General features: G+C 45.1%; 1 protein-coding gene across 12 annotated transcripts in view; it reads right to left on the reverse strand.

Moving 5' to 3' along the window:
* LOC124720011 (basement membrane-specific heparan sulfate proteoglycan core protein) overlaps window positions 1-13,636 on the reverse strand; it is an 801,341-nt gene that overhangs the window by 771,784 nt on the left and 15,921 nt on the right. For all 12 annotated transcript variants that reach the window (XM_047245254.1, XM_047245262.1, XM_047245258.1 and 9 more), the window contains exons 3-4: window positions 6,969-7,136; window positions 2,745-2,903 (exon numbers count right to left, since the gene is read on the reverse strand). The gene's annotated coding sequence lies outside the window, so the exon portion shown is untranslated. The remainder of the gene's footprint in view (window positions 1-2,744; window positions 2,904-6,968; window positions 7,137-13,636) is intronic.

The raw sequence follows: 13,636 nt of genomic DNA on the forward strand, positions 1-13,636 counted from the left end.
AATTTCCCACGATTTTCTTTCTTTTGCTTGTGCCGTTTTTCCCGCAGATATGCAGGGTCGGCACGGTTAATCGGATGTGCCAGTGTCAGTTGCCCCCCAGGATGGAATTAGTGTACCCCAACTGTGTGCGACTAGTGTGATCCGTGGAATAGTGCGAAATTGTTCAGATGTCTGCAAGCCGGGTAACTGGGGCAGGATGTGGGGACCAGCCCGGTATTCACCTAGGGGGATGTGGAAAACCACCTAAAAGCCACATCCAGGCTGGCCAGCACAACGGCCATAGTCGTCAATCTGCCGGGCGGATTCGATTCGGGGCCGGTGCGCCTACCCGAGTCCGGGAAGCAGCACGTCAGCGCTCTCGGGTAACGTGGCGGGTACAAATTTCCCACGATTTTGTAAGTAATAATTCTGGTGGATGTCATGGGCTGTTGGGAAAATGATGTACTGCAGTAGTATATAAATGAACGAGCATGACAAGCTTCATGAGTTAGAAGAAAAGATTGAGGATCAAAGTTATCCATAGATGTACGAGGTGTGGCTAGAAAAAAACCGGACTAGTACTGGTGAAACAATAAAACGAATGCAATAAGGCTGAAAGTCGCGTGGCCTGTCACGTGACTCTCGCTCCGCCTACTGCTCGAGTTTCATCTGCCTCCTGCACTCAGTCTGCCCATGGCGTCTGTTTTAAGTAGTTGACGTTTTGTCTGTGCGTCGGAAAATGTTGAGTGTACAGAAAGAACAGCGTGTTAACATCAAATTTTGTTTCAAACTAGGAAAATCTGCAAGTGAAACGTTTGTAATGTTACAACAAGTGTATGGCGATGATTGTTTATCGCGAACACAAGTGTTTGAGTGGTTTAAACGATTTAAAGATGGCCGCGAAGACAGCAGTGATGACACTCGCACTGGCGGACCATTGTCAGCAAAAACTTATGCAAACATTGAAAAAATCGGTAAACTTGTTCGACAAGATCGCCGTTTAACAATCAGAGCAGTGTCTGAGTTAACAGGAGTTGACAAGGAAAGTGTTGGGCAGATTCTTCATGAAAGTTTCAACATGAACAAAGTGTGTTCAAAAATGGTTCCAAAGTGTCCTACAATTGAACAGAAGGAACGCCGAAGAATGATTTGTTCTGACATCCTGGAAAACATTGAAAGTGATCCCACCTTTTTACAAAATGTTATTACTTGCGATGAATCGTGGTTTTTAACTTACGATCCCGAAACTAAACGCCAATCGATGCATTGGAAAACTCCTGGTTCTCCACGACAAAAAAAAAGCACGAATGTCAAAATCGAAATTCGAGGCAATGATGATTGTTTTTTTTTGACATCAAAGAGATTGTGCACATTGATTGGGTACCAGAGGGACAAACAGTGAATCAGCATTACTACATTAGCGCCCTGGCTACCCTACGTGAGCGAGTACGGAGAAAACGGAACGATTTTTGGAGAAAAAAGTCATGGATCCTTCAGCAAGACAATGCCCCAGCTCACAGGGCGTTGTCAGTGAAGACGTTTTTGGCAAAACACAACATTCCCATCTGAGATCATCCACCCTACTCACTTGATTTGGCCCCCTGTGCCTTTTTTCTTTTCCCTAAAGTCAAGTCAGCTTTGAAAGGAACTAGATTTGAGACTGTTGAAGCAGTAAAAGAAAAAGCGACGGAAGTAATGTATGGACTTACCGAAAATGATCTGCAGCATTGCTATGAACAGTGGAAAATTCGTATGGAGCGGTGTAGAGACCGAGGAGGAGAGTACATTGAAGGAGATAACATGAAATTGTAAATAATTGTAAATAAATGTTTTTTCCAGCATCAGTCCGGTTTTTTTCTAGCCGCACCTCGTAATTGTAGTTTCTTTAGATTATGTTTTGATGTTGTGGTTTTTCTGTCTGAGTTATTCGTTTTCAGATTTGTACGGCTCAAAGTTCAGTCACCTGCAAGTGCAGCAAACAATGTCCACGCTCTTTGCCACTCGGACGAATATCGGTGATTCGAATGTCCGAGGAATGAGAATGCCAGTGGCACCTCTTTATGTTTGTGTTAAGAGCTCGTCTGTAAAATGCGATGAGAGTGAGTCATTATACGAAAAATTAGGATGAAATGCCGTTTCATCCTTAAGCTTTTGACATACTCCTTCAGTACTCTTACCAATAATTACTGTAATGTGTAACTGAGGAACATCAGCCAGGAGTCTGTCAATTATTAAATTTTATCAAAATGAGCATATGAATGGATATACATTATGAAAGTAAAACAAGACAAAAATGTTGAAAAAATACCAAAACATTATGATAATTTTTTCATAATGCGGGGCGACAGTCGTAATATATTTCTTTAAAGTCAGTACCACCATTAGACTGTTGTTTATTTGCAGTATTACATTTACACTTACACAATCACGATTTTGGCTTCAAAGTGCCATTATCAAGTGTTTTAAGTGTTATAAATTGCCTAAGATGGCATACCGTCGTATTAAAATACACTATTAGACACGTCGTCTAACAGTGAATATTTCTGGCAGAGCCTATTGTTTTGTTTTGTTAGGTGTTGAACTTTACAGTAGCAGAATTATTGTGCACTGCTTTCCAGTCTTCAGTCTGTTGAAAAGTCTATAAATTCAGAAGAGGCCAGTTAAAACTGTTCTTAATGTATAAATATTTTTGGTTGTACAATTCCGACATTCAGCAGGTATTAATGCAGTAGCTGGCATCCAGTACACAGGGCGGGAGTACTTACGTGGAGAGCCTGGAGGCTGCAGCTCTTCGGGTGCGCGTTCTGGAGAAGTGGTGGTGGGGGACGCGATCCCGTGGCTTCCGGCCCCGGAGCCGGAGTGCGGGCCCAGCTCGTAGAGGTCCTCGTCGTCGTTGTCTCCCGGTATCGGCACGTCTTCCTCACCTGCCGAAACGTAAACACATACCTCGTCACTGCCTCCTCTCAAAATCAGTATCACAGAAACTAAACTATCCAAATACATCAAACCAGGCATTCCTGAACCACTTTTTGCAACAGGCAGTTATGGCAGCCAAAGTAGATGGAGTCCTGATTACCAATTATACTCCAGCACCAAAACCAGTCCCCCACAGAAGTACAATATTTCTGAAGTCATTTATTGTAGCAATGCACTGTGTATTCAGAGCCTTGGAATCAGATAGCAGAGCAGCTGGATTTGATGACCAGCACCTAAACTACCCACAACTTTCAGATGACAACCAAGAAGATGTGTAAAAATCAAATTTTGGGGCCAAATACACTCCTGGAAATGGAAAAAAGAACACATTGACACCGGTGTGTCAGACCCACCATACTTGCTCCGGACACTGCGAGAGGGCTGTACAAGCAATGATCACACGCACGGCGCAGCGGACACACCAGGAACCGCGGTGTTGGCCGTCGAATGGCGCTAGCTGCGCAGCATTTGTGCACCGCCGTCGTCAGTGTCAGCCAGTTTGCCGTGGCATACGGAGCTCCATCGCAGTCTTTAACACTGGTAGCATGCCGCGACAGCGTGGACGTGAACCGTATGTGCAGTTGACGGACTTTGAGCGAGGGCGTGCGGGAGGCCGGGTGGACGTACCGCCGAATTGCTCAACACGTGGGGCGTGAGGTCTCCACAGTACATCGATGTTGTCGCCAGTGGTCGGCGGAAGGTGCACGTGCCCGTCGACCTGGGACCGGACCGCAGCGACGCACGGATGCACGCCAAGACCGTAGGATCCTACGCAGTGCCGTAGGGGACCGCACCGCCACTTCCCAGCAAATTAGGGACACTGTTGCTCCTGGGGTGTCGGCGAGGACCATTCGCAACCGTCTCCATGAAGCTGGGCTACGGTCCCGCACACCGTTAGGCCGTGTTCCGCTCACGGCCCAACATCGTGCAGCCCGCCTCCAGTGGTGTCGCGACAGGCGTGAATGGAGGGACGAATGGAGACGTGTCGTCTTCAGCGATGAGAGTCGCTTCTGCCTTGGTGCCAATGATGGTCGTATGCGTGTTTGGCGCCGTGCAGGTGAGCGCCACAATCAGGACTGCATACGACCGAGGCACACAGGGCCAACACCCGGCATCATGGTGTGGGGAGCGATCTCCTACACTGGCCGTACACCACTGGTGATCGTCGAGGGGACACTGAATAGTGCACGGTACATCCAAACCGTCATCGAACCCATCGTTCTACCATTCCTAGACCGGCAAGGGAACTTGCTGTTCCAACAGGACAATGCACGTCCGCATGTATCCCGTGCCACCCAACGTGCTCTAGAAGGTGTAAGTCAACTACCCTGGCCAGCAAGATCTCCGGATCTGTCCCCCATTGAGCATGTTTGGGACTGGATGAAGCGTCGTCTCACGCGGTCTGCACGTCCAGCAGGAACGCTGGTCCAACTGAGGCGCCAGATGGAAATGGCATGGCAAGCCGTTCCACAGGACTACATCCAGCATCTCTACGATCGTCTCCATGGGAGAATAGCAGCCTGCATTGCTGCGAAAGGTGGATATACACTGTACTAGTGCGGACATTGTGCATGCTCTGTTGCCTGTGTCTATGTGCCTGTGGTTCTGTCAGTGTGATCATGTGATGTATCTGTCCCCAGGAATGTGTCAATAAAGTTTCCCCTTCCTGGGACAATGAATTCACGGTGTTCTTATTTCAATTTCCAGGAGTGTAGTTTTTGTGAAATCGAATGATAAAGTGTGTCAAAGCAGTCGGAACACCGTGTGTCTGCACAGGCGAGCAGTGCAGTGATGACAAAATCGCGGAATGCGGGGAGCACGTCTCTGTAGCAGCGAAAGGGTTAATGCGGCCGTGGTGGCTTTACTTCATGAACTGCGCGTAATTTTGCAAACTATACTATACTATGCCGCTGCTTCTCTTGGCGCGTGCGTCGTTTGCGACTGGCAACGCAGCCATCTCCCGCGTATAACAATGTAAGATTCGTACCTGTCATTTGCAATGGTAGAAATGTCATGTGCAAATTAAGGAAACCTTACACACTCAATATCATTGTCAAAATGTTAATACATTGACTGTCTGAGGGAAAGTATGATGATACTGTCAATAGCAGAAACACTGACGAACATTTTTAATACCGACTAAAATATTCTCTGTATTCTCAATTCGCACTGAGTGTATCAAGATGAGAATTATCCATATGACAGTTTGCCATTATGTTGTTCGCACATTTCCAATTTCACTTCTGTATAATATAGCCAATATATGATAAGTTTGTATGTTTTAGTCTTTTAAACTTTTTAAAATAAAAAACAATCAGTTAATGTATGTACTATTACAGAAATAAGCCGTGTTTTGCGACCAGTTATCAAAATTACTACTGGCCGAATATTTAAAAACTGTTTGTTAATCGTGTTTGTGGAAGTTAACACACTAAATCTCAAACACTCAGGTGATCTGCGTGTGGCCCAAAGTCACAAAGTTACTCCCAACTGCTTGTCAACTGGGATGACCTATCTCATTGCCAATTTTGTTTTACTATTCTTTTTCGTATTAACATTAGTAAATACCTCGTGTCCATTGAGGACATATTACAACACTGCAACTGTCGACATTAAAGGTAATTTACAGCAAACTAGTTGCAACCACGTGCCTTTGCAGGCATTTAGTTTCCTAAGATGACATTTCAAGATGTCTGCCATCCTATTTTCAGATGTTTACCTTTATTTACGTGTTGAAAACATTGTGTCTTTACTAAGGGGGTTGCAGGATTTTGCAATGAATGTTTTTAAGACAGTTATTGTAAAACCTTGTAAGTAAACAAACAGTGTTCCCAGTGAAGAAATAAATGTAAAAATCTGAATGGGGAGTAAAATAAAAAGAATGTATTCTCAAAAACACACGTCTCCAGGCAGAATATGTCGACGCAGCATGTCAGGAAAGGGGTCATTCGTATTAGTGTGTTACCCCGTAAACATTGATGTCACGGACAGATGCTATAGTTTTGACTTTATGCACTAGAAGCCAGCTGTCATGTCACGTGACGATGCTTCAGTAAGGATACGAATCAGTCATGCAGGTAACCAAAGGCTGCCCATGCCTGATTCATGTGGTCGTTGATAGGGTGAACATTTGATCACAGTTTTAAGGGGGATGACCAATATGGGACTATGATTTAAGGGAGGGTTAAGGGAGACGTAGTTACAATAAATTCAACTGCACTACTACATTTCTTTTCCTTGGCATCCATCTCAATTGGGACATAAATATAAATGGTCTAGCATCCTTTGCTTACTTCCACTCTATTATGTCATACAGTATCATATTTTGGGGTAGCTCCACAAACAGAGAGAAAGTTTTTGGAGTGCAGAAACACTAATTTACAGTGTAAATTTAAGACCGACATGCTGAAACCTATTCAAAGAACAGTAGATACTAATAACTGCTTCTGATTATACTTGTTCCTTAATGAAGTTTGGTGGAACTAGTGTACCTGTTTTTCCAACCAATAACTCAGTAGACAATATCAATACTGTAGATAGTACTTTGTGGGATTAATACTTATAACAGTGATCAGTCGTGAAATATACGGGAGAAATAGGCGGTCAATAACGGATGGGAGGACTGAAAAAAACTGCTACAATATGGGAAACACTGGGAAATAGGAGAGAGTTGGTCACCCTAGTGGTGGGGGCTAGATGATGGGTTAGAAGGCACAGTGTGTATAATCTAGGAATATGGTAGGGAGAGTTGAAAGTTAGGAGGGTGAATGTGTGTGGAATGAGGCAGTAAAGTTGGAGGAGCTGAAAGTGAGTTGAGAGTACAATATGTGCAACCAGGTAGTTTGGTTGTGAGACACGAGAGTTAGAAGGCAGAGTGTGTGAAATGAGGCAGAGTGATGAGAAGAGTTGAAGAGTGAGCGTGTGGGGTGAGGCAGCGTGGTTTGGAGAGTCAGCAGTGAGTCAGAAGGTACAGTGTGCGGAGGCTTTAATGGGCTGCTACCTTCCGGGCTTACCGTTTTCTGGTCCGTAGCCATTGTCCCCATTGCCGTTCTCGCCATTCTGGTCGTAGTTGCCATTCTCGTCGTCATCTGCGTCGTCCGGTCCATTGTAGTTGTCATCGTAATCATCTTCATTGCCGTAGTCATCCTCCTGACGACGAACGCGGGAATGCGGGGCTGAAACTACACGAGTCACAGGGTTAACAGAGTCGATTACCCGGCACCTCAATACTGCCAAAGGTTTACACAAATAGGATCAACTGCAACAATTTGTCAAGCTTGATTTGTAATCAGGATCTCACCAATACGTACGCTGCTGCAAGAACAGAAGAGAGCTATGTCAAACATAGTGATACTTCATGAGGCATAATCAAACACAGCATCTTATAGTGTGTTTATTTCATTCATAGTAATCAATGTTTTTTGCTAGACAGCCTGCAGCTGTGTTGTTAGTGATCTAAGTAATAGGTTGGTGCACAAGTTTGTAGTGTTTTTTCCATATAGCAAAGACTTTAACTGTTACGGCCTAAAGTCGAGCACCGGCACACCATTCAGAAAGAATACAGCAGAGAGGGCTGCGAAGAAGACGTCAGCTAATTACATGCTGACCGACCCCTCTCCAGGACGACAACGCAACGGTAGCTGCCTCTACGCAAAGAGAAAGTAAGCACCGCGCCTGACAGGCCGCAGCCCAGTTTCTACGAGAAGCTTTGAGATCGGCGGCCTGAAGAGAAGCGTCAAAGCTCATTATCTTGCTCGTACATTCTACACTACTGGCCATTAAAACTGCTATACCAAGAAGAAATGCAGATGATAAACGGGTATTCATTGGACAAATATATTATACTAGAACTGACATGTCATTACATTTTCACGCATTTTGGGTGAATAGATCCTGAGAAATCAGTACGCAGAACAACCACTTCTGGCCGTAATAACGGCCTCGATACGTCTGGGCATTGAGTCAAACAGAGCTTGGATGGTGTGTACAGGTACAGCTGCCCGTGCAGCTTCAACACGATACCACAGTTCATCGAGAGTAGTGACTGGCGTATTGTGACGAGCCAGTTGCTCGTCCACCATTGACCAGACGTTTTCAGTTGGTGAGAGATCTGGAGAATGTGCTAGCCAGGGCAGCAGTCGAACATTTTTGTATGAGGAAAGGACCTGCAACATGCGGTCGTGCATTATCCTACTGAAATGTAGGGTTTTGCAGGAATCGATTAAAGTGTAGAGCCACGGGTTGTATCACATCTGAAATGTAACGTCCACTGCTGAAAGTGCCGTCAATCTGAACAAGAGATGACATGTAACCGATGGCACCCCGTACCATCACGCCGGGTGATACGCCAGTATGGCGATGACGAATACACGCTTCCAATGTGCATTCACTGCGATGTGGCCAAACACGGATGCGACCATCACGATGCTGTAAACAGAACCTGGATTCATCCGGAAAAATGACGTTTTGCCATTCGTGCACCCAGGTTCGTCGTCGAGTACACCATCGCAGGCGCTCCTGTCTGTGATGCAGCGTCAAGGGTTCTGAGGCGAAGAACTTGTCGAGTCGTGTCCGGAGCGCATTTTCATCCGAAAAGGAAGTTCTTTGAAGGTTGTTCGATAGAGAGCGGAAAATGCGAAAATCTCAGACCGCAAGATCAGGTGAATAAGGCGGGTGCGGAATGATTTCCCAACCCAACTATTGCATAGCGTTTTTTGTTGGTCTAGCAGGCGGGCTGGCATTACCGTGGAGTAGCAGCAGTTCACGCAGTCTTCCTGGATTGGGTATGCGACACAATAAACGTCGGGAGTGATGTTTACACCTCGGGGAAGCAATTCGTAGTACACCACATGGTTGCTGCTCCACCAGATGGATAACATTATCTTTCGTGGATGCGCGGACGCCTTTGTACAGGGTATTGCTGCTTTGTTTTGGTAAAACCGGTCCTTTCATGTCCTTATGTCAGCGTAAAGACGCCATTGCTCGTCACCAGTAACGATACCGGGTAGGAATGGTGGGTGTTGTTCACGCGCCAATTGATGGCGAGCAAGTAGAGATACTCATACGGTCACCGGCCGATTTTTGTGATTTTGGCTCAGAGTTTGCGTTACCCGTACACCCGATTTTCGAACTTCCCTCAGTGGATGCAAATGTCGCACGACGGTGGAATGAAGACAGTTCGCCACATTTGCCATTCTCGAGTACAGTGATGTGGATCAGTGTGGACTGACGCGTTTAAAGGATCTTCATCAAAACCCAAAGGTCTTCCTGAACTTGGAGAGTCACTAATGCCGAAATGATTCTCCTCATAATGAGAAAACTATTTTCTTGCTGTGCTAAAAAATTGTTCAAATGGCTCTGAGCACTATGGGACTTAATTTCTAAGGTCATCAGTCCCCTAGAACTTAGAACTACTTAAACCTAACTAACCTAAGGACATCACACACATCCATGCCCGAGGCAGGATTCGAACCTGCGACCGTAGCGGTCACGCGGACCTCTAACTTCGACACTCTGTAGTGTCGTTGGATGACGTTTCTGGACATGGGTTCCTGTCCTCAGTTTCTTCCTCAATACACCCTTTATATTCCCTCATGGTTTGTCAAAATCGAATATAAAGTAGGCGATCAAAAAGTTCTCTGTGAGGGCGTTGTTACAGCTTATATACAACCCAATGCAACTCCAGTGCAAGCATACAAGCACTGAATGTAGGCAAGGTGTTTGTGTAGTATCCATGCGTTTCCAATGAGCGTTCTCTAAACGCAGAAACGTGCAATGTGGCGGCGTTATTACCGAACGCATTCAAACGGGACCAAAGTACTGTTATTCTATTCTTGGCTGCAGAAGGATAAAAAAGCAGTAGACTCCCATCAGACCAATGAAGGACGTGTGTGGGGCAGCATGTCAGTCGAAAACCGTGGTCGTGGAATGGTGCACCAAGTTTTGTGCTGGTCGCGATTTGACACGAGACGCCAGTCAATCACGGAGGCCAGCATCAGCCATTACGGACAACGACAAAAGAGCGGTTGGCGATGCGTAACCAAGAATCTTAACATCAGCTACAGTAATTGCAACACATTATCCAGCAGGAGTTAGTCTACTGGTAAATTTGCAGCCAGACGTTGAATGCCCAACAAAAAGGAAACTGGATAGCTGTTTGCATGAATCGCCTAATGCATGTCAATGTTTAAGGCAACACGCTCCTGGAGCGGACTATCGTAGCCAATCAAAGCTGGTGTCACCACCGCGAAACGGACTCGAAAGTGTCAACGATGTACTGGTATCATCCATCGTCCCCTTGTTCCCCCAGTTCTCTGATTACTGTTTCAAGAACACAGCCAACAAGTCTTTGGAGTGTGTGGTGATTTGGTAACCTCCGCCCTGGAATTGCTTCTGCATTCAGACACCTAACTGGTCGATTCTTACATCATGCCTCGTAAACTTCACTTCAGATTGTTATCTAATCACAATATAACACAAACAACAATGTAATTGTTTATTCTGGAATCTAGACAATGCTAGCAGTAATGAAAATTTACCCTTCCTCTCAGAAAGATATTCTCTTGTTCCAAAACAGATTACAGTGTCGACGTTTAGCATAGGAAGCAGCCAAACCAATTGCGAATGTTGGACTAGGGAAGTCCAACGTCAAATCTGTCATAGACGGCGCACCTGTGACATTTATGTTATGCATATCTTTGGAGTGTTCCATAAGGAGCGACCGTCCTGAGCGGTTATGAACTGCTCGGCACTTCTGGTAAGGGATGTGAAAACCAGCAGGTAGGAAAGCAGATGTTCCTGACCCATTCTATCAATAGTGGATACTATTGCTTCATATTCGTGCTCTAATGGCAATACACAATACAAAAAACAGACACCGTCTGAACAGGCGTTGAAGGCTCAACAGCACCGATTGGATACCATGTCATCCTCAGCTCTTAGGCGTCGCTGGATGTGGACACAGAGGGTCATGTGGTCAGCACACCGCCCTCCCAGCCATTGTCAGTTTTCATGACTGGTGGCGCTACTTCTCAGTCAAGTACCTCCTCAGTTTTCCTCACAAGGGCTGAGGGCTCTCCACTTGCTGACACCACTCGGCTGACCCAAACGGTCACCCAACCAAGTCCTAGCACAGTCCGACAGCGCTTAACTTCGGATATCTGACAAGAACTGGTGTTACCACCGCAGTAAGGCCACTGGCCAAACCACAGCACAGTCTACATCTACATTGATACTCCGCAAGCCACCCAACGGTGTGTGGCGGAGGGCACTTTACGTGCCACTGTCATTACCTCCCTTTCCTGTTCCAGTCGCGTATGGTTCGCGGGAAAAACGACTGTCTGAAAGCCTCCGTGCGCGCTCTAATCTCTCTAATTTTACATTCGTGATCTCCTCGGGAGGTATAAGTAGGGGGAAGCAATGTATTCGATACCTCATCCAGAAACGCACCCTTTCGAAACCTGGCGAGCAAGCTACACCGCGATGCAGAGCGCCTCTCTTGCAGAGTCTGCCACTTGAGTTTATTAAACATCTCCGTAACGCTATCACGGTTACCAAATAACCCTGTGACGAAACGCGCCGCTCTTCTTTGGATCTTCTCTATCTCCTCCGTCAGACCGATCTGGTACGGATACCACACTGATGAGCAATACTCAAGTATAGGTCGAACGAGTGTTTTGTAAGCCACCTCCTTTGTTGATGGACTACATTTTCTAAGCACTCTCCCAATGAATCTCAACCTGGTACCCGCCTTACCAACAATTAATTTTATATGATCATTCCACTTCAAATCGTTCCGCACGCATACTCCCAGATATTTTACAGAAGTAACTGCTACCAGTGTTTGTTCCGCTATCATATAATCATACAATAAAGGATCCTTCTTTCTATGTATTCGCAATACATTACATTTGTCTATGTTAAGGGACAGTTGCCACTCCCTGCACCAAGTGCCTATCCGCTGCAGATCTTCCTGCATTTCGCTACAATTTTCTAATGCTGCAACTTCTCTGTATACTACAGCATCATCCGCGAAAAGCCGCATGGAACTTCCGACACTATCTACTAAGTCATTTATATATATTGTGAAAAGCAATGGTCCCATAACACTCCCCTGTGGCACGCCAGAGGTTACTTTAACGTCTGTAGACGTCTCTCCATTGAGAACAACATGCTGTGTTCTGTTTGCTAAAAACTCTTCAATCCAGCCACACAGCTGGTCTGATATTCCGTAGGCTCTTACTTTGTTTATCAGGCGACAGTGCGGAACTGTATCGAACGCCTTCCGGAAGTCAAGGAAAATGGCATCTACCTGGGAGCCTGTATCTAATATTTTCTGGGTCTCATGAACAAATAAAGCGAGTTGGGTCTCACACGATCGCTGTTTCCGGAATCCATGTTGATTCCTACAGAGTAGATTCTGGGTTTCCAGAAATGACATGATAGGCGAGCAAAAAACATGTTCTAAAATTCTACAAGAGATCGACGTAAGAGATATAGGTCTATAGCTTTGCGCATCTGCTCGACGACCCTTCTTGAAGACTGGGACTATTTGCGCTCTTTTCCAATCATTTGGAACCTTCCGTTCCTCTAGAGACTTGCGGTACACGGCTGTTAGAAGGGGGGCAAGTTCTTTCGCGTACTCTGTGTAGAATCGAATTGGTATCCCGTCAGGTCCAGTGGACTTTCCTCTATTGAGTGATTCCAGTTGCTTTTCTATTCCTTGGACACTTATTTCGATGTCAGCCATTTTTTCGTTTGTGCGAGGATTTAGAGAAGGAACTGCAGTGCGGTCTTCCTCTGTGAAACAGCTTTGGAAAAAGGTGTTTAGTATTTCAGCTTTACGCGTGTCATCCTCTGTTTCAATGCCATCATCATCCCGGAGTGTCTGGATATGCTGTTTCGAGCCACTTACTGATTTAACGTAAGACCAGAACTTCCTAGGATTTTCTGTCAAGTCGGTACATAGAATTTTACTTTTGAATTCAATGAACGCTTCACGCATAGCCCTCCTTACGCTAACTTTGACATCGTTTAGCTTCTGTCTACAATTCTTCATGGAAGGTATGACTACACTGTATTGCACTTTTGAGTGCGTCGATAAGTAAAGGTTAATTTCATCACGTTCCCTGTTGTAATGGTACTTGAATTACGTAACCATTACGGCACCTCACCTCAACCTCTCGATACCAGCAATATTCTACTGTGTTTCTGTAAAGTAGTTAACATGTTTCTGAGACAACATTCAGATTTGATTTCATTAGTGTAGAGGTACTTCGATACATCGATATGTTTATATTGCAATGATATTATTCTTATGTGTATTCTTTCTTTTGTCACTATGATCTTTGACGTACTTGCAACTCTGATTATTGGGCGCGTAAGCTTTGGTCGTCATGTTAAAAAGACGCAAATTGTAGTCAGTTTTGAAATGTGAACTTTAACAGTGACGAAGGTATTTTCAAGTATGTTTTATATTGTGAAGTGATGTTTTGGAACGAGTTACGTGATATTGCAACAAAAGTAATAAAAAGGAAATGTAACTTAAATTCGGAGTGCTGATTACTTTTTTACATCATCATTGTCCTAACTTGCAAAAAGTTTAATCTTCAAGAATGGTTTATGAAACACATCTACACTCCTGGAAATTGAAATAAGAACACCGTGAATTCATTGTCCCAGG

The sequence above is a fragment of the Schistocerca piceifrons genome, chromosome 11 (genome assembly GCF_021461385.2).
Source record: "Schistocerca piceifrons isolate TAMUIC-IGC-003096 chromosome 11, iqSchPice1.1, whole genome shotgun sequence".
NCBI classification, from domain to species: Eukaryota; Metazoa; Arthropoda; class Insecta; order Orthoptera; family Acrididae; genus Schistocerca; species Schistocerca piceifrons.